Source organism: Grammomys surdaster, unplaced genomic scaffold (genome assembly GCF_004785775.1).
Source record: "Grammomys surdaster isolate TR1022 unplaced genomic scaffold, NIH_TR_1.0 330, whole genome shotgun sequence".
NCBI classification, from domain to species: Eukaryota; Metazoa; Chordata; class Mammalia; order Rodentia; family Muridae; genus Grammomys; species Grammomys surdaster.
The window spans coordinates 903,235-925,476 of record NW_021604749.1 but is presented as its reverse complement, the minus strand read 5'-3'; the positions used below and the strand labels follow the sequence as shown (position 1 = coordinate 925,476).

General features: G+C 43.8%; 1 pseudogene; it reads left to right on the top strand.

Moving 5' to 3' along the window:
* The first annotated feature begins 7,417 nt into the window (after window positions 1–7,417).
* On the top strand, window positions 7,418–21,879 carry LOC114630157 (annotated as a pseudogene).
* Window positions 21,880–22,242: the final 363 nt, after the last annotated feature.

The following is a 22,242-nucleotide window of genomic DNA, read 5'->3' as shown; positions in this document are numbered from 1 at the left end:
GTCTATCCATGATGCCGCTATATATAAAGGGCAAGGATGCTCCTTCTAGAGCAGTGTCAGGGGTGTCGATGACTCCAGACTCAAAGCTGAGAATGAGAGACGCAAAAGGTTTCTGTGACGTCATCTCTCCCTGACCCCTCCCCCCCAAAAGAAACAGTCTAGACAGGAATCCATTAAAAAGAACTCTTTAAAATTGTGATAGGGATCCTGAAGTGTAGCTCTTCACAGCTGATGGCTTCTGGAGGGGGTACGAGTGGGGAAAGGCTTGGTTTTCTTTAAGGGGCTGTCCACTGAGAGTTTGATCATGCAACACAAACCAGACTTGGCATTTCTTTTTCTTTTTCTTTTCTTTTCTTCTTCTGTTTTTGGGGGTCTTATCTGGGAAGACTGGGAAGTGAATATGACTGGGGTGCACGATGTGAAACTTCCAAATAATAAAAATATTTTCTTTGCAACCCTCACTGATTCAATGATGGATCACAGAGCAGGTATTGGTTGGCCCTGGATGCCTGCTTTTGTAAATACAGTCTTATTTAAACACAGTTATACTTAGTGTCTTAGTTAGGGTTTTACTACTGTAAACAGACACCATGACCAAAGCAATTCTCATAAGGACATTTAATTAGGGCTGCCATACAGGTTCAGACATTCAGTCCATTATAATCAAGGTGGGCGTATGGCAGCATCCAGGAAGGCATGGTGCACGAAGAACTGAGAATTCTACATCTTTATCTGAAGACTGCTAGCAGAATACTGGCTTCCAGGCAGCTAGGATGAGGGTCTTAAAGCCCACATACATAGTGCCATGCCTACTGCAAAAAGGTCACATTTACTCAAACAGGGCCACACCTTCTAATAGTGCCACTCCCTGAGCCGAACGTATACAAACCATAACATTCCACTTCCTGGCCTTCATAGGCTAGTTCAAACACATGAGTCGGGGAGGGCATACCCAGCCATAGCATAATAAAAAAGTACATTTAGTCCAACTTTCAAAGACCCCATAATCTATAGTAGTCAGTCTCAACAATGTTAAAAATCCAAAATTCAGTCTCTTCTGAGATTCATCCAATCACTTAACTGTAATACCCAAGGCAAGACAAGAAATAGCTAGGCCAACTCCAAACTCTGCATCTCCATGGCTGATGTCAAAGTGGTCTTCAGATCTCCAACTCCTTTTTCATCTTTGTTGACTGTAACAAAGTTCTTTCTCCCTGTTAGCAGCTTTCCTCAACATGGCTCTGGCATCTCAAACATCTTGAGGTCTCCAAGGCAATTTAAATGTTACAGCTTCTTGTTTCAATATCTGGAATCCACACATGATCTTCTGGGCTCCTCCAAAGGGCTTGGGTCACTTCTCCAGCTCTGCCCTCTGTGGCACTCTAAGCTTTGGTTGACTCTACTCCACGGCTGCTGGTGGTTTTGGTGATCATTCCCTGGCATTGGCATCCCTAATACACCGAGGTCTTCTATTGCAATTAGGCTTCACCAATAGCCTGGCATAGGCTCTCTTCATAGGGCCAAGTCTCAACTTCTTTGCATGACCCCTTCAGTCCTGCTCCATCAGCTGCAGCTGAGGCTGCACCTTTACCAATGGCCTTCCCTGGCCTCTCACAGTAATGAGCTTCAGCAGCTTTCCATGACACCTTCATACCTTGAAAACCAATACCACCTGGGTGACTCTTACACATAATCAAGTCCAACTGCAGCATGAGGTACAACCTTGGCTATCTCTGGAACACAGGCTCTCAAAAAACACTTCCCAGATTTCACCTCAGTGATGCTGGTCTCTTCTTAATCACTGCTAATTTCTTAGCTCCAGCTAACCAGCATAAATTGTCCCAGTAGTCCCTTATAGTAGTCTGGACACTAAAGCCAAAACCACAAGGCCAAAGCTGTTGAGTTCTGCAGCTTGCTGCTGCTGGAACTCCTTGTTCTATTACCACCTTTCTGTTTTCCACTCTCTCACTGCCTAAACTTGGCTACCCTGGAACTTTCTCTGTAGGTTGACCTTGAACTCAGAGATCTGTGTGGCTGTCTCCTGGGATTAAAGATGTGTACCACCATGCCTGGACCTAAATTTATCTCTGTGGGATCTTGCCCCAAAGCCCCACTCCTATAATCTGTTTTGTCCTAGAACATAGGATTCAGTTCCATTTCACTTCCTGGTGTCCCTTTAATACCTGAACCATATATTTTATATCTTTTCTTTCTAAGCTTGCTACACTTGTTCAAAATGTTCTTCATGAGGCTTATCCAAAGAACAAAGTCTATGATGGGCATTTCTGAGACTTCCTTTTTCAATGCAATAAGTCTGAGTCTCTTCACCATAGCCTCAGGGAGACTCTTCAGATAAGGGCAAAAAGTGGCCATATTCTTCACCAAAAAATCACAAAAATAGACGCTAGGCCACATATTTTAAAATTCTTCACTGAAACTTCTTGGGCCAAGTCCACACAATTCAAACCACTCTCAGTAACTAAGTCTTCCATATTCCTACTAGGATAGCCCATTAAGCCCCATTTAAAGCATTTCATTATTTCCAAATCCAAAGTCCAAAAATCCACATTTTTCCAAACAAAAGCATGGTCAGGCCTATCACAGCAATACCCTAGTCCCTGGTACTGACTTCTATTTTAGTTAGGGTTTTACTGCTGTGAACAGACACCATGACCAAGGCAACTCTCATAAGGACAATATTTAATTGGGGCTAGTTTTAGTTCAGAGGTTTAGTCCATTAACATCAAGGCAGGAAGATGGCAGCATCCAGGCAGGCATGGTGCAGGAGGAGATGAGAGTTCTCCATCTTCATGTTAAGGCTGCTAGCAGAATACTGGCTTCCAGGCAGCTAGGATGAGGGTCTTAAAGCCCACATACACAATGCCATGCCTACTGCAAAAAGGCCATACCTACTAGAACAGGGCCACACCTTCTAATAGTGCCACTCCCTGGGTTAAGCATATACAAACCACAACACCAAGTTACTTACTTACTTTGATTCAATGGCAAAGTTGGAAATTAAAACAGACACTCCTTCATCCCCAATGCTAAACAAACAGACAAAACAGACTTTTTTTTTCCTATGTGGCTCTGTAAGAAATAGTTTGCCAATCCTTTATTTGCCTTTATTTGGAGTCTTCATGGGAGGAGCTTCCTCACCAAATAAATACAATAAACACACTTATCTCTCATCATAAAAGTGGACAGTAAGGGATTCAGATAATAAAAAAAATGTTTACTTCTTTTCCCCTCAGGCTTGATATTCATATATCAGCCCAAATTGGCATTATCAGACCTCCTCCTTGCCAGACAAGCCAACAGACAGTGAGGTGAGAGACCACATTTAAGCTTTTAAACCCTTCAGATCACTTGTACTGAAGGTGCCCTGCTCTCTTTCCTGTAGTCATTAGAGACTTAATCTCTGATAAGCAAAGTAAATTAGATGCAGTGACATTTTGCTAATTGAGTCCTCTCCTCCGCTTGGCTGGGCTGGGCTGGTAATTACTAGCTAATCTCACCAATATGGCAGCTGACTGGCAGACAGTGGTTCATGGAGAGAAGGGTAAAGGACTCAGCTTGCCTGAGAAGGCCCTCATTGGTCAAAGTGGGTGCCAACCCTTCTGGTCTCACTTGAAACTAGAAGCAATATGGCTGAAGAGGGACAAAACTTGAGAGTCAGGAAAAGGGAAGGAGGAAACTATCACCTTAAGAAAAGGGGCAAAGCTGAGACATGACACCATGCATTATTAAATCCCCTTTTTCTGCTTCCTCCCACCTCCATCAAATTCCATTTCAGTGAAGCACAAGGGCTTAAAGAGAGATAAAAGACTTTAAAATATAAATTAAGTCCCATTTACTTCACTAACCCGAGCCAAGCACACAGGGTTCTGGCTGCATGTGTTGCCCACACGCCTGAATAACTTGCTTTCAGCTGGATGAATGTTGTTGATTTGCTGACATCTGGCAAAGGGGGTCTTGTAGCCAATCCTATCAAGCCCTTATTCAAAAACCATTAAGTTCTGTTTGAGAATCTCTGCCCTCATTTTTTTTTTCAGAATTGCCCCTGTAGATATTTGTTAATCCTCCAAAGAGCCTAAATGTGTATGTAGCAAATCAGAGAGGTGGGGTAATAGCAGTTTTCTGTCTGCCCCCACCCCGACACACACACACACACACACATACATACACACATTGCCTTCTAGGGAGTCTGTAGGCATTGATTTCATGATAGGATATAGTTGTTAGAGTTTCAGTTGTGAATTAAAATGAGCCCATCAAAATGGCAGAATGAAACTGATAGTAGCCAGTCCTGGCAAGAATGTGGGAAGACTGCAGTTTCTATGGTTGCTTCTAGGGATGGAGACAAGGAGTGCATCTCATCTGGGTGTCCTGATAAGTGTTAGCAATGAGCACCCTGAGTAAAGAGTATACACGCCTTTGTGGCACAGTAACTATGTGCCTAGAAAACCTAGGAACAATGGGAGAGGTGTGGATCCTAGTCCAGAGATGACCCATTGAAGTTTCCAGGCTATTGTGTATGGCAACAAAGAATTAGACCACGGATACATCTTAACATCCTATAACTTACCAATTTTAATCATTGAAAATCAGTGAAAATGGGGCCACAGTGGGAGAAAAGCACCTGAATTTCAGTGCCACCTTAAAAAAAAAAACCGAGGCCAAATTAGGAGAATCAATTCAGAGAAAAATGTAACAAAATCTCTTCACATTTCTAGCAAAGCTGCATTTGCGTAAAAATCAGTCATCTCAGATGAGAAAAATCCCTGAAAAACAGTTCAAAAGACACTGGTGGAGTCAGAAGAAGGGACTGTCCATGAAATCAAGATAGATCAAGTTAGGAAAAAAAGGCACAAGGCTTCTCATAGTGGACAAGGAGAAGGAGGTTGAGGAAACCATTATGCCCACCCAAGAAGAGCCTTGTGCACCAAGGAGGAGAGCAGCATGTAGCCCAGACGCTGGTGGTCCGGACACATCACACCACTAAGTTGTTGAAGACTACACTCCTCTGTGGTCTTGATAACTTGCCTCAGACACAGCCCACACACAGTGCAAATGCACACTCAGGACATGTAATCCTTGCTAATGTGGAAGTATCCCTGAGGAATCTATGGACCACAGTGCCAGACTTCTCTATCCTGACCCTTCAGGTAGTCTTTCCTACAAAGGCCAGCACACCCAGGTCTCTGAATGTTCCTAGGACCTGGAATGAAGCAGAATCTCAGAATTCCTCTTTGGAAGGAGGCAGGTTCAACTTTGCCATGGTTAGAAGACAACACTATGAGTGGATGAGACAAGTCATATGACCAACCATGTGACCTTGGCCAGCAGAGGAAACAACTGAGGGAGAACAAAGACCCAGTGCCTCTGTCTTCCAGAGGACCTTAGTCATGAGTAGCCACACTATGCCAACACATCACCCAACATGATGGTCAGAGAGAAGAACTTATAGAGAGAACAGAGCCATGAACCTTATGTATGTAATCTTTATTGAGGACTAAGATGAATGCATTGGCTCTGAGGGAGACATTTATTGTCTTTGAGAGTTGTGTATTTCTTTATAATTAAAAACATATTAGGGTAGAAGAGTTATATCTTTGCGTATTTTCAAATGCAATAAAACAAAACCCTTTTTTTTCTTTTTTGTTTCATCCTAAAAAGGCCATAGTTCTTCATTTGTGTGTTCCCAGTCTGTGGAGTGCTAGTTTCCACAAATCTTTAATTACATTTTCTATTGAGAAATCTTTCTTTCTTTAAAACTGTGCTGAAACTTCAATTATATTATTTACTTTTATTTCTCCAATAGAAGGATTACATGAAGGTATAATAAATGTTTGTACACATTTATTTTTCTTCAGCTGGATCATGCTGTATGTTTTTAAACCTTTTTCTTTTATATACTCCACTGTTCCCTTTTTGTTACAATGTATTCAATCTCATAGATATTGCTATTCATATATATATACATATATATATATTACATATAGACATCATGCTATACTATAACATACACATTTAGTTTCTTTCTACATATGAAAAATAATAAAATTATGATTTTTTTTGTCTTTTGAGACCACATTTCTCTGTGTGTAGTCTTAACTGTCCTGAAACTAGCTATGTAGACCAGACTGGCCTTGAACTCAGAGATATATGCCTGCCTTTGCCTACTGGATTCTGGCATTAAAGGCATGTGCCATCACCATCTGGCTCTGAGATAATATTTTTAAAAGAAAGTGAATTATCTGAAACTCTTGTATATGACTCTTAAAAAGTATAGATTTGTACAATTGTTGGCCGCTAAGGAAGGCAGGTACCTTTTGGGGAAGAGTCCCACAGAAACATACCTTCAAAATTGTTCTTTCTTTTCATTTTGGCTGAAATTCTTTGGAGAAACTTAGAAGGAAGCATTTAAAATCATTGATTCACTCTGACTCATAGGTGACCTAGAGCAAAACTTGATACATTATAATATTTAGCAGAGAGTATTCAGTAATATTCATATCTTCCATCTTTCCTTTTTGAACATGTGCTCTTATGACCTTGAACTAGGCATGCCCAGAAGTACATCCTTCATCATTCCTTTCTTAACTATGACCTCAAACTAATCATACTCATGAAATGCCTGAGGCAATGTGTGTTTTCATTTATTACTATGCACGGGTTCTTGCATTTAGTTACTCTTCTGTTGCTGTGATAAAATGCCATGACCAAAAGCAACTTAAGAAATAAAGAGTTTATTTTATCTTTCAGTTCCAGAGAGACAGTCCATAATGGAGTGAAAGAAAGGTGTGGCAGCAGGATCAGGCGGCAGATATAATGTATTCCGTCTCCTTATAGGAAGCAGAGAGAATAGCATTAGGGAGGAACTATAAGCCCCCAAAGCTCATCTCCATTGGCATACTTCTTCCAGCGAGGCTCCACCTCCTAAAGGTTCCATAACCTCCCCAAACAGTGCCATCACCTGGGGGCCAAGTGTTCAAATACATGAGCCTATTGGAAATGTTTCTCACTCAAACTACCACATTCTATTCCCTGAATCCTGACTCGGGACTATTTACATTTAATGAAAAAATATAAATATTGAAATATAACTTCAAAAGTTCCCGTAGTCTTTCGTAGTCTCAACACTTAGTATCCCAGCATGCATCTGCCTCTTGGGCTGCTTCCATCCACTCCCTGTACCATAATTAGAAGGTGTCTCACAGTTGGGTATCTCCAGCATTTTGGGGTCTCCACCACAGGCTTTACCTTCATAGTTTCTCTCAATGGCATCTCAGAGCTTTCTTACAAGGACTATGACACTACCACATGTTGCCTGGCCTCAGCAGCTCTTTTAAAGAGGAGGAATCCATGACCCTCTCAATTTTGCATATTTGTTTGTTTCCCAAACCAGCCCAACATGGATGACTTCGTCAAGTTGAACTGCCAGATTGAGATCAAGTTTGAGCTCCTTAATCCACAGTCCCAGCAGCTTTTGTATAATAAATCCGGTGTAAATCTTCCCTAGGCATTTATTGTCTATGAAGCAGAAAACCCCTCAGGTTCTTTCCTTTCACAAATTGGGTATTTTCTGGGGTTCTAGTGTTCTCTCTCTCTCTCTCTCTCTCTCTCTCTCTCTCTCTCTCTCTCTCCCTCTCTCTGTGACATGCATGTGTTTTTGAGGGTGAGGTCCTTGCCCTCAGAGAACTTTTCAAATCTCTCTAATCTAAAACAGGAGGCTCTGTAATGTCAACAAGATTTTTAACAATCACAGTCTCTTAGCACATGACTTGAAAGCAACCTTGAGCTTCCCAGTGTCTCTTTCCTCTCCAAACCGCACATTCTTTTTATTTCCTTCTATCCCTCTTGTTGCTCTTTTTTATCGTAGGCCTACACAGAGTAATCAGCAACAGACATTACACAGACCCATTGTTAGGCTGTCTTGAAATGTCCTTTATGCTTTAATTTAGCCTCAGGCAAGTTCTTAGGACACAAGCAGAACGTAGCCAGATTCTTTGCCCAAATAGCACATGAGTGGCCTCTTTTCTTGTTACTAATTGAGTCCTGGCTCATCTATGAAACCCCTTAGCTGAGCCTCCAATATCTGTACTGCTCTCAACACTTTGCCTTCCAGGCTCCTGCTTGAGTGATTGGTGGATGCCTTGCAGAAGGAGCTAGAGAATATATGCCCTCCCTCAGTTTACCCTGGATGTCTAAGCTGGCTTTTGACAAGTCCTTTAAGCTCTACTTGCAGCTTTCAACAGCTTTCCTAATAGAAATTCCCACAGTCTTCAAAACAAAACAAAACACCAGCATTGTCATGTTCTTCACAAAAACATCTCACCAAACTAGACATTGAGCGCTTTTCTGTCGGTAGGATACCATGGCCAGAAGCAACTTAAGGGAGAAAGGCTTTATTTTAACTCGTGGTTCCAGAAGGATGGTATGGCAAGGAGGCATGAAAAAAATGTTAAAAGAAGTGACAAGAATTTTTTACAGTACATAAGGAAGGCACTGGGTGTCGGACACTGCTTGTGCCTAGGGATCACAGGTGGCCGTGCTGACGCGAGCAGAAGCGGACGGAGACACAGGTTGGCGGGTGGCAGAGACGCCAGGCACGCAGGACATGGGTCGGCGTGGGTGGCCGCTTGAGCAAGAGCAGGCAGGGATGTCCTGGACGCCGGCTCTGAGGCCATCTCAGGACCCGAGGCTCGATAGAGTGCAGAGAATGTCGGGGTGGGCGGCCACACGGCTAGCTGGGGTCCCTCCCCCACCACGCGCGGGCAGGGGAGCGCAGGATTTTTGACTTACTCAGATCCAGAATTCACGAGACATGTAGAGATTTGAGATGTGTTGATTTATTAACAGATGGCGGGCTTGGGTGGTGAATGGTAAAGGGCTCTCCCGAAACATGTCGGAAGGTGTTCGTTTTTATATTGGAAGAAGGCGGGGCTTCAGGTAATACGTAAATTTTAAGGCAGAGACCTGTTAGCCTCGTGACCTAGTGAGGGCTCTATGTTAGGTCTCTGGGTTTGGGGGGCGTGGCCAAATTACAGTCCCACATCCCACCCTTTATTCTTTCATAAAAAAGGGGAGCATCTCTGAAGGTGGAGTCATGTGACAAGTGACTCTCATGTGAGTCTCTCCGTGGGAGGGATTGTGGAAGCTGAAGCTGAGAGAGTCAGAATGTTTGGGAAGGCCCAAAGCACCTACCATGTGAGGCTAGTCTCAGAGACTAGGGGCTTCTAGGGCCTTATCACCAGGGGCTTCTAGGGGCTTATCACCAGGCTTTCTGGCCTCTACAGCTCACTGTCTCACAATTTTCTCTCTTAGGAGAGGTGTCACCTGTGATGAAAATTTTGGATGAGGAAGTCAAAAGAAAATACCACACAGGTCAGGGGTGTAGCATAACCAAACCAAGGGTAATGGAAATTGAGGGTTGGGGTTGGGAAAGCAAAGAGTCATCGAATCAATTAAATACATATTGTACAATTTGAGAGTAATGACATCTGATTAATCTAAATAGACATTATAATTTCTTCACTAACATGTCACTTCAGCTATGTGACTTTGGCAAGAGTTCATCTGTAGTTGGTATCAAGTATCTCTGAGTCTTCAGTCAGACGAGATGACTGGGAGAAGGCAGTTTGTCAGGTTTCAGGAGATGGCGCTGTCTCGGCATCAGCTCATCTCTGGAGTCTGTAGTCTGCCGAGATGTAGGCAGCTTGTCTCTGTTGGATCTGTGGATATAATCACAGGGAAGCAGCATCTCCAGCAGAGAGATGTCTGAAAGGTGAGTATTGAATCACTCTTGGAAAGTCAAAGGTGTTTGAGGAAATTGGATGGCTGAAGGAGAAAACATTGTGTTAGTAACATCTGGGGTAGACATCTACAGTTTGTCTGTGAAGGAAAATTAGTTGTTAATTAAAAGCTGAAAGGTCGTGGTGATCAGCATGTTGATTTAACCTGTGGAAGTAAATTTAGATGACTTTCAAACCTTGAAGAAATTTTAAAAGTTGAAAAAAATGTTGAGAATATATCATGAGTGAAAAGGAGACATTTAAACAAAAAGCAAAAAATTTTGGGTTGAAAAGCACAAACACTGTTGTTTTAGGCATTCCTGTTAGGGGAAAAGGCATTAATGGTGGATTTAGAAGTAGTGGAGGAAAGGCCTGTTCTGCCATGTGGTGGTTTGGGCTACCACGTGGTGGCTGGGTGTTCTAGCAGAGAGGTCAAGGAATTCCCCCTGTTGTTTTTCTTAGAGAAAAGAAAGGCTAACTTTGAAGAAAAGTTTAAATCGAAAAACACAGAAGTTTGATAACAGAGTCAGAAGGAGTGAAAGGCTGTGTGAGACTGAGCTATGGCGGGGAGACACCTAGAGGCTAGCACCTAGAGTCAGCAGCTCGCTGGGGGAGGACAGGCAGCGGCAGTTTCTCTAGGCACAGCCTGGAGTTTTTAGTTGTGAGAAAGAAACTGTAAGGTAAACAGAGGCGAAGGGGTGCAGATTGAGTCTCAGACCCTCTGCTATCAGGCAAGCCAGCTGGGCTATAGTGGGCCACAAATGACTTAGAAGGTGAAGTGGGGGAGGGGGTAAACAGGGAGCCAACCCTGTTGTTACAGGCGATTCAGCTGGGCTGTAACCAGCTGGCCGCAAATGGCAGAGGAGTGGAGGAATTTTATACTAGGCTAGTATGCAGAGCTCGAAAAGTTAACCCCTGGGGGAGGGGCAAATCTCTTGGCAGGCAGAGCACGGGAGATTTCTTGGGGGGAGGGGTCAAGAATGGTGATTAAGAAGTCTCTGCCATTTTGTGGAGAACATGTGGAGAGAGAATCTTAGTTTTTTGAATTAGGCAGAAGTTAGATTGTAGTTAACAATTAGAGAAAAGTGAGAAGGAGAGAGAGAGAGTGGGGGTGGAGATGGATGGACAGAGATGTAACTCATAGTTTTCGTAGGCGCCAGCGGGGAGAGCTTCTGAGCTGGCTTTGTGTACCTGTCTACCACTAACCAGGGGGGGATGGTGTCCCGTGTGTCTTGGGAGCGCGCGGGCATGGAGTTGTCTGTGTCTCTTGTCTGGAGCAGATGTCTCAGGAGGGTGGAGATTGTCATAGAAGCGGGTGCAGAAAGCTTGGCATTTGGGCAGGAATGAACTAGTCAGATCTCAGCGGGCGTAGGTGTAAGACTCTTGGATCTGTTCTGGGCCTCAGAGGATCTGTTCTGGGCCTCAGACGTCTCGGGGAGTTGAGTGTGTAGCCAGGCAGGTTATGGGGGTGGGTGGCTGTGTTTGGACAGCCAGCGCGCCAAAATTGGCCTCTATTTTGAGTGTCTGTGGACACGTAGCAAAATAGAGGTAAGGGAGCATACGCAGGGCGTGTGCTGGGAAAAGAGGAGTCTAGACGTTATCCTGTTGGAAGTGATTTTTTCATTCTTGGAGTTCACCCCCACATTGGGCGCCAGATGTCAGACACTGCTCAAGCCTAGGGATCACAGGCGGCCGTGCCGGCGCAAGCAGAAATGGACGGAGACACAGGTCGGCAGGTGGCAGAGACGCCAGACACACAGGACACGGGTCGGCGTGAGTGGCCGTGCGAACAAAAGCTGGCAGAGATGTCCTGGACGCTGGCTCCGAGGCCGTCTCAGGACCCAAGGCTCGATAGAGTGCAGAGAGTGTTGGGGCGGGCGGCCACACGGCTAGCTGGGGTCCCTCCCCCACCACGCGCGGGCAGGGGAGCGCAGGATTTTTGACTTACTCAGATCCAGAATTCACGAGACATGTAGAGATTTGAGATGTGTTGATTTATTAACAGATGGCGGGCTTGGGTGGTGAATGGTAAAGGGCTCTCCCGAAACATGTCGGAAGGTGTTCGTTTTTATATTGGAAGCAGGTGGGGCTTCAGGTAATACATAAATTTTAAGACAGAGACCTGTTAGTCCCGTGACCTAGTGAGGGCTCTATGTTAGGTCTCTGGGTTTGGGGGGCATGGCCAAATTACAGTTCCACAACTGGGTTTCCTTGAAGAGCAATATGCTTCTCACACAAAGGAAGTGTTCTCTCAACATTTTATTCACGGAACTGTGATCATAATGTGAGCACGACCCTTTAAGACACTGGTTACTCTTATAAGCCTAGATCTCAGCCTGAAGAGATTAGGCATACCCACCTACATCTCCCTGGGACAGATTCAAGAAGTAGTCTGTGCTGTAACCTGATTGCTCTTAGTTTAAGGCTGTCCTCCATGCTCTTTGTCACCATACCATGCTGAACTAAATCACGTAATGTGAAACTTCCCATCAACACCCTAAACTTCAAAAAAAGGCTGGTAACTCCTTTGTTCTGTATTGCAGAGATTCTGAGGATCCCACTTGAGGTTTAATTAAGACGTGGACACTTCTATATTGTGCAGCGCACGTGTAGTGTCTCGCCGGCAAGAACGTGCACACACACACACACACATCAGAATCCTTCCGTAGAAACACGTTTATTCCCAAAAACCAAAATGGTGGTAGAAGACGAAGAAGACCTGGAAAGGCACTGCTTATAAACCCTAGAGCGGTGTATTCACCTCTGATTGGCTGCTTACTCGTAGCGCGCCAAACGCCGTGGGATGGGCTTTAACTTTGGCGGGCTTTTACCATGGCACATGTGCAATTTATTTGTTTACTAGGAAGAATTATGGCTGACAGCGCCACCTAGCGATGGCGGACTTTGCCAGCACCTGCCGCAGCTCCCAACACTATATAGTTTAAAGCTGTTGGCCCTTTGCTCGGGCAGTCCCTCAGCTAGCTATCTAAACTTATCCTGACTTCTCCACGATCTCCTCTTGAATTTCTCCACTTGGTTCTCACTACCTGCTTCGAGCTGCATCGGTTTCCATTGACCTTCACCAGGATAGCTTATTTTTAATATGACATTAGAAGAGAGAAGGATCATCTTTTGGGCAGGTGAGAAAGGACAAGCCTTAAACATAGAAAACTGGCAATGGGCCATAGAAATGACAATACCAAAATCCTGGCAGCACTTAGCTCACCGCCAGAGCAGCAATTAACAATTGAAAATATAGAGACAGGCCTTCAGTGTTAGGGAAGGACATCCCAACTGTTCTGGTGATGATCTGGGAATTTTTTCTAAAATGCTATCTCTCTCATTCTCTCATTCTTATGGCAATGGTACTATTCTCCGTGATACTTACTATACAAGAAAAGACAGACCCAAGGCAAAGGAATTGCTCTTTACTGTTTATAACTGTGTCATTTCAATGTTTCTATAGTCAGTGTGTACTCAAAGTTAAACAATTAAAGAGTTAAGTAGAAAACACTCAGATCAAATAAGAACAAAGACAGCTCTACCACACAGAGCTTACAGGGTTAGCCTTACATGTTTATATCCCATAGCAAACACTCATTCAATATTTGATTTACTGACCTGAGCTGAGGAAATGCAACTGATCCTCATTGTTCACAGAGCCTATATTTGTAAATTTGCCTACATGCTAAAATGTATATATAACATTGAATCAATATTTCAGCCCTTCTGATATCATTCACAGATGTTGTGCAAAACAGACAGACAGACAGACACTCACACACACACATACACACACACACACACACACACAGAGAGAGAGAGAGAGAGAGAGAGAGAGAGAGAGAGAGATTTTCAGCTCAGGTTGAGCCAGGCAGAGTTCTCATTTCTTGCTCCTATTGTCTGATTAATGCCACATTTTCACATTTTTTGTGCTTTCCTTTATTTTGCTCAGACTTGCTCCTTGAACTGGTTTTGTCCCCACTTACATCTCCCCTACAAGCACAGTGCTAAGGTGCTCCCACTGCCCTTAAGTGCAGTAAGGGTAAAAGCCTGCAGGAGGATTCCAAGATTACTGGCTGCAGGGGCCACCCACACAGTGAGTTCAGGGCCTGTTGAACACCTTATAAGATGTTGCCTCAAAATAAAGCATCACAAACGAGGAGGGAGATCATGAGGCAGCACCATTCCCTGACTGATGTTTAACAGTGGATGTGGCTGGGACAGGGGTACCACTTTCTTCTGTGCTGTAGCCACTGATGAGTTAGTTACCCAGGCACCTCCCATTCATGCTCCTGCCAGCAACTCTAAACTCAGTAACACACACACACACACACACACACACACACAGAGGAGCCATAGAAGGAGAGGGAAGGCTTGTTAGGAAAAGGGGTTCAGCCTGAGAAGGAGAGGGGACGAGAAACAGTAATAGTGGCTGAAAATGACTCAAGTTCAGTATATACATATGAAATTGTAGGAGAGTATTTTAAATGTGATTTAAGACGGGAGGAAGGGAGAGAGAAAGGGAGAAAGATTGCCACCTCTGAATACAGTTACCATTTATGAAGGGGATGCTGTGCTAGGCACTATGCAAACTAATTCATACACATTATTGCTTTGAACTGCCATTACATATGAGTTGGATGCTGATGTTTAAAGTCTTATTTAATCGTCTCTTCTGCTCCTCTGCAGTGGATATTTAATCTCCAGCTTGCCATGAGGAAACCCAGGCTTAGAAAAGTGTCCATACCTACAACAGTCACTCAGGCCAGAGCCAGAGCCCTGCTCCCCCACCCCCAAGCCCACACACTTATTATACAAGTCATCTCCATGGAGAAAGCACAGACAAAGTCAATATAAGTAAGCAAAGATCTTCCTCCACATGAAAGGCTGTGGCTCTGGGCCCTGGTTTAGTGAAACAGAATCTAAATAAAAGTCAAAGAAAAAACACTCAGGTTTGAGGTGCACAGTAATGAACGTGTCTCCACGGCATGACAGGGTGTGCAGAGTGGCAAGTGAGGGGCCTGGTGCTCATGTGAGGGAACGCCCACCTCAGCTGCAGGCAGTGCAGCTGCTGCCAGGCTCCGCCCACACCAAGGAGTAGGATCTGAAGTCCCTCCCAGAGAGCTGCCCCACTATGCTTAGTCTGCACATGATGAGGAGCAGACCTATCTCTTAAAATAGCAGGATCTACCACATAGCCTGCTAGTTCATTATCCCTGAAATAACCCAGTGGCCTCAGAAGTCTCCAGAGGACCAAGCTCTGGTTGCCTGGGACCAGTGCCAGCATCCTATCTGCCCTTGCTTTGCTCCACATTCCCTGACTGGTACTTCCTGGGATCCATCTCATAAATCCCTTGAACCCTCATCCTTGTTCCAACTTCTGAGAAAGCATTCTCTCAAAGCCATCAGCGTATGTGCACATGTGGCATGGAGACATTAACTATGGTTCGTTCCCATTCTAATGCTTGTGATGTCTTTGTGAAGACGATCCTCGGAAATGAATTATTTGTTCTCCCTATTCTTCTTTAAGTCAGTTAACTTTTATCATATACATCTGTGTGCAGAGTATATACACAGAAAAGTCCAGTGCAGCCTGGACAGCTTCCGCCAGGCTCCCCAGGAGCTACAGTGAGTCGGATCCTCTTTTACTTGCAGCCAAGAGCACTCTAACTGACACAAGCTCCAAAAATCCTTCAGAAACACAACTGACAAAGTCACCAGGACATTACAGCCCATGCACATAATACACCCAGCACACCCACACTGAGACAGCCATTGAAATGACGACCTGTGTTTCCCAGAAATGTCACGCTCACAAAGCATAGGCTCTGTTCCAGATTCATAAAGACCTAAATGACAAAGAATGTCAGCATGACTGAGGAGCCTAAAGTGGATTCTGGACATGGGAAAAAAAACAGATTAACATGTAGTGAAATTTCAATATAGATATAGACCCTAAAATAGACAGAACACCAATGTTAAGTTCCCTGAGCTATAGTTATGTGTGAAAGAAAGAGCACTGTTGTCCTTAGGAACAAGGACTATTATGGGCATGACCACAAAGACACTCTTCAGTATTAAAAACAAATACAAAAATATAAGTGCCGCGCGCACACGTGTGTGTGTGTGTGTGTGTTATATGTCTGTACATGTGTGTGTATGTAAGTATGTGTAAATGTGCTTGTGTTTGGTGTATGTGTACATATATGTGTGAGTATGTGGTGTGTTTGTGGGAATAAAGATATATGTAGATATATGTTTGTGCGGGGATATATGTATGTGTGTATATATGTCTGTGTGTAATATATGTGCATATGTTCATGTGTATATGTTTGTGCATGTGCATATATATTTATATGTGTATGTTGATCAATTCTTGATGAACTACTGTGCAGCTATTTTCTCTGAACTAAAAGCACTCTGTTCTAGAGAGAGAGGAGGTATTTTCTCTAAGCTGCAGCACTCTTTCCTAGAGAGAGGACAGAAGTTTAGAAGACATGGGGAGGAAGTGAAATGTACAGGTTTATAAAGCTTGGACAGACAGGTTCCATGACCCATTCCCAGGTCCGTATAAACAGTAACAGTTGCCTGGGGCCTCTTCAGTAGAACTGCATACAAGTTGGGCAGGCAGTTCCAGGGATGCAGCTTTTGTGAATAATCACCCAGGCTTAGGGGGGCTTTTGGGTGGTACAGTTGCTTTTGACTCAACCATGTTCCTCAAAGTAAATCCCTATCCATATGCCTGTAAGTAACCCCAGTAAACTCATTAGCTCAAGCTAAATATGTAGAATTATTTCTCTGTCATTGTTGCCCCAGCTGGGATAAACAGACACTTGTTCATATGTCCTCAAGAAAAGTCACATGGCATGCAGAGAAAGGAAAATATCAGATGCTGAATAAATCACAATAAAAGAACTTTATCTCACTCACCTGTTTGGTCACTTTGACATTCAAAAACCACAAAAACCTAGTACAGGGACCCAGCAAGGACCCCCAACTGCTTCACAACATGGCAAGGTATCAGAATGTGAATCAGTTTCATGCAGAACAGGCTAAGGCTGGATTGCAACCTCACTTTATGATACCTGTAGGACCAGTATGAATCCCTTGCATCAGAAGACAGCATCTCTGATGATTTGATCTACTTCATCTGCCTTGTCACAGCCACACCAGGCAACAAACTTCTGGGAGTGGACATTGGGAGAGCGGCACATAGAATGAGAAGACACAACAGCGAGAGGAGGCAACACAGACGGCAGGTAAACCTGGGTGGAGGAGGCCATCAGATCACAGTCTTTGTTATTCTTGGAATTGCTCTGAAAACTTGAAATTAGGTCAAAATTTAAATCCAGCCCCAAATGAGGTTCAACAGTGCTTCTCCTGTTGGGCAAGACCTCAGCTCTCTCCTGCCTGGTCCCCGTCTCAGGCTGCCAGCACTCATAGACGAAGAGAAGAGTAGGAAAGTCAAATGGAGGGCTAGAGGGAACACAGAAGAATGTAACAATATTGATAGAATCAAGGTGAAGAAATGCAATTGTTTTTCCCTAAGATGATTGTCACTTTGAAGAAATCACCCCAGATAGATTCAATGCTCAAAAATTTAAAATATAGCTTAAGTAGCCAGACATGGTAGGTGGTACATGCCTATAATCCCAACACTTTGAGGCTGAAGTAAGATGATCTCAGTCTTGTAGTCTGCCAGGGCTCCATAATAAGACCCTGCCTCAAAATGACCACAATAATAATAGGAAATAATGAAACAGTTACCTGAGTGCTGGTAGGCACATTAAGTGCTACTCCAAATGCTTTTTGTGTATCAACTGGTTTCATCTTTCAACCTGTCTCACTATTGGCTGTATGATTTTTAATCATTAGAAATGTATTTGTAATGTAATTAATCTAATCATTTGATGGAAATTAATGAATATTAACCTATTAATAATTTTAATCACTTGTAATGTACTAATAAAAGTTAATATCTTAAGTGCACAGTAGTTAATCAATTATAAAAGTGAAGCCTCATGATTTCTTTAAATTTTGTTAATGACACTAAAAGAAGAACGTGTGCCAAATGCTTAGCATGTGCCAGCAGCTGGCACGTGTTGTCTTATGATTGGATTCGTGCATCTAGCAGGTTTGGAGCATGACACTGCAATTATTCCCCCCTTCACACTTATCAAGGTCTAGCGGCTTGCCCGAGTTCACAGACAGACGCACAGCAAAGTTGAACTCAAACTCAAGCTGAAGCTGGAGGGGGCAGGCATCAGTTCAAGAACCACCTTCCAGATATACACAATTCGAGGTCAGCCATGACATCCTTTTTCAAAAAACAGAAAAACAACACAAAACCCAAATCCATTTTGATGGTGCTTAGGTCATCAAAGTATTGACAGCCAAAAACAGTTTGTAATCTTAAGGCAGAGGCAAACAGGCTGGGATTGGATCAAACCAGGGATGGGGTCAGCCATAGAATAGAGCCGTAGTATCAGAGGGGAAAAAAAAAATTAACAACGGTGAAATCAGACCTTGTTCCCAAAGAAACTCAATCTAAAAGTTTCCCTAGCACATAAACCCAAAAGCACAGAATCCAGGACTCCAGAGGGTAGCTAATTTAAATGTACTCTACCAGGATCCTTACCCTCCTGTTGCAGGCATTTAGAATCAACTTCAAAACCCCTTTTATCTTTCTGGTTTTTAGGAACTTTCCAGGGCTGACACTGAGAGGTAGCCAACATCTTTTCTGTTGAAAGTCGTCCAAGTTGGTTGAGTCTTAGCAAATCTCAGAGGTTCCTGCTGCGGAAGATTAAAGCACGGTTTGTGAACTTCTCTCACAGGGCCTAAGAACAAGGAAGTGATGCTGAGAACCCGTACCTGGAGGAGGATGAACCTTTCTTTGCAAGGTAGTGTCGGCTTTCTCACCACTCTGCGGGAACTCGCTTTGCTTGCTCATTGGCTCCACACTTACCAACAAGTTTATTATCTAATTCTCCGTCATAGTAGTTCAAAGCCCGGTCTCTGCTGCTGGGTCCTCAGGTCCTCACTCCCTCCCTGTTCTACCACCAATTTTAGAAAGAGGGAAGGGCTGGAAGGATGGCCGAATCAAAGAAAGGCTTGCTGTGGAAGCGTGAAAGCCTGCCTTCTTTGTCCATCCCTAGACCCTGTGTGAGAAATCCGGGTATGATAGTGTGCCCTTGTAACCCTAGCACTGTGGATGAGAGACAGGTGGGTTCCTGGGGCTCTCTGTCCAGTCAGTGAGAGACCCTTTGTCAAGAAACAAAGTATGTGGCTTCTGAGGGTCAATACACATGATTGCCCTCTGGCCTTCACAAACATATACACTCACTTACACACACATGAAGACACATACTAGACACACACATATATTCACACATACATATGTACCTGTATACACAGACACTGTCTCACACACACAGGAATCTGTACACAAATACACATATGCACACATTCTTGTAAGATTTTTAATGAACACACGTCTAAAAGATGTTTTTTACCCAATAAAACTTTCCATCTTCTGGCTGCAAAAACTGAGATAAGGTTGGTGATGATCAGTATGGTCGATCGTGAGACAACAGGGGTTCCATATTTATGAGTCTGGGGCTTTCTGACATCCCCTGTGAGCCTAGCGAGTGTTACCTGTGCCTGGAACTTCTGCCTACATGTCAGGGTCAGGACTAAGGTGAGGGGACCAAGTATCTAGAGCACAAGATTTGGGAACAGTGGTTGTCCTAAGACATTTTACTCTGCCATTTAGATCCAGCTGTGACAAACAGCCCCTCCCTTTCATCCAAGCCCTCAGGAACCATCTGAGTAATCCACCGAGCATTTTAAAGGGCCAGCCACTTATCAGCTGCTTTGTTTACTACTATGACAAAATATCTAGCAGCAGAATTTTATAAATACAAAGACATTTGGCTCACAGTTTGAGAGGCTTTCCTTCATCATGGCATGTTGCCCTAGCCCTCAGCCTCTCGAGATGGTCCTTAGGGGTAGGGGGAAAGAAGACACAGAATCAATGACTCAGACTTCTAGAGCCAGGTCAGAATTGAAAGCAGACTTGTTTATTGGAGGATCAGGGCGTGCCTTTATACCCTCCACACATGCCCCATTGGTTCATGACATCTTGCCCCTTGTTTCTAGGACCATCTGATTGGTTGTTCTGATCATGTACTCTGTTGTCATTCATCTCTGGGTGTCAGACAGGTTTCAGGGTTAATAAATGCAGAAGCAACTATTGCGCATGCTTGGGCCGCTGCAGCCACCAGTCAGAACATGCTGACTCATTCTTCCTACAACGACAGGGAAGGGACATAGTGGAACAGTTCGGCTCCTGGCAGTGGGACCATCATAGCTTTAGCATCAGGATGGACCAGGAAACAGAAAGAATAAAACATCTAGCAGTGACTGTAACCTCAAAAGGTCACCCCCAGTGACCTAATTCCTCCAACTAGATTTTTAAAACTCCGTGGCCTCTGAAAATAATGTCACCATCTTAATGGAAAACAAGCCTTCAAAACATGAACCTTGCCAGCCAGCATCAGTGAACAATACTCTGTCCCCTGAGCTGGGCCACTATTCTGTGTGCCTTCCCAAAGAGGCCTTCCTGTCCTAGGAATACACAAGTTAGACCCCTCCCTCCCAATCCCCTACCTGTGCAATCCTCTGGGGCACAGCCAGCATCAGTGAGCTGAGCTCTGTCCCTTGAGCTCCATTGTCTGTCTGACTGCTCTGTCTACCTTCTGGAGAAGTCCTGCCAGTAGCAGGAACGTTCAGATGGCCAGCCAACATCAGGGACAATCAGATGGCTAAAGGCCAGTACTAAAATACAATCAACAAGAGTCAGGACAATATGGCACCACAGAGCCCAACTATCATACTAGAGTAAGCTCTAGACAGCCTAACACAGCTGAAGCATAAGAAGATGATCTTAAATCCACAGTTATATAAATGATAGAGGCCTTTAAAGAGGAACTGAATAAATCCTTAAAGAAATACAGGAAAATGCAATCAAATGAGTGAAGGAAATGAGTAAAACTATTTAAGAACTGATAAAATGAGAATAAAAGCAATAAAAAAAAAACATACACTGAGGGAATCCTGGAGATGGAAAACCTAGGTAAGAAAACAGTAACTGTAGATGCAAGTATCTCCAACAGAATGTGAGAAATGGAAGAAAGAATCACAGGCACAGAAGATATGATTAAACAAATCAATACATCATTCAAAGAAAATGTTAAATCGCTCTCCTCCAGGCAAGCAAGGTGCTCAAAGGAAAGAAGGCCAAGGGGAAGAAGGTGGCCCCGGCCCCTGCTGTTGTCAAGAAACAGAAGGCCAATAAGGTGGTCAATCCTTTGTTCAAGAAAAGGCCCAAGAACGTCAGCATTGGGCAGGACATCCAGCCCAAAAGAGATCTAACACACTTCATCAAATGGCCCCGCTACATCAGGCTGCAGTGGCAAAGAGCCATCCTCTACAAGCAGCTCAATGTACCTCCTGCCGTTAACCAGTTCACCCAGGCCCTGGACAGACAAACAGCTGCTTAGCTGCTTAAGCTTGTCCACAAGTACAGACCAGAGACAAAGCAAGAGAAGAAGCAAAGGCTACTAGCCCATGCTGAGAAGATAGCTGCTGGCAAAGGGGTTGTTTCAACTTAGAGACGGTCTATCCTCCAAGCAGGAGTCAATACAGTCACCACCTTGGTGGAGAACAAGAAGACTCAGCTGTGATGATTGCCCATGATGTAGCTCCCATTGAGCTGGTGGGTTTCCTGCCTGCCCTGTGTCAAAAGTTAGGGGTGTCCTACTCCACCATCAAGGAAAAGGCCAGGCTGGGGTACCTGGTCCACAGTAAGACATGCACCCCTGTTTCCTTCACACAGGTTAACTTGGAAGACAAGAGTGCTCTGGCTAAGCTGGTGGAAGCTATTAGGACCAATTATAATGACAGATATGACTAGATCTGCCACCACTGGGGAGGCAATGTCCTGGGTCCTAAACCTGTGGCTCACATTGCCAAGCTGGAAAAGGCAAAGGCTAAAGAACTCACCACTAAACTGGGTTAAATGTGCACAAAGTTTTCTGTACATAAATATAATTACAAAATTAAAAAAAAAGAAAGAAAAGAAAATGTTAAATCTAAAACCACAAAACATCCAAGAAATCAGGGACACCATGAAAACACCAAACCTAAGAATAATAGAAATAGAAGATTATATTCAACAAAATTATGGAAGAAAATCTCTCCAATCTAAAGAAAGATGTGCCTATAAACATACAAGAAGTTTACAGAACATCAAATAGATTGGAACAGAAAAGAAAATCCACCTGCCACAAAACAATCAAAACACTAAATGTACATAACAATAAAAGAATATTAAAAGCTTCAAGAGAAGAAAGCAAAATAACATACAAAGGCAGACCTATCA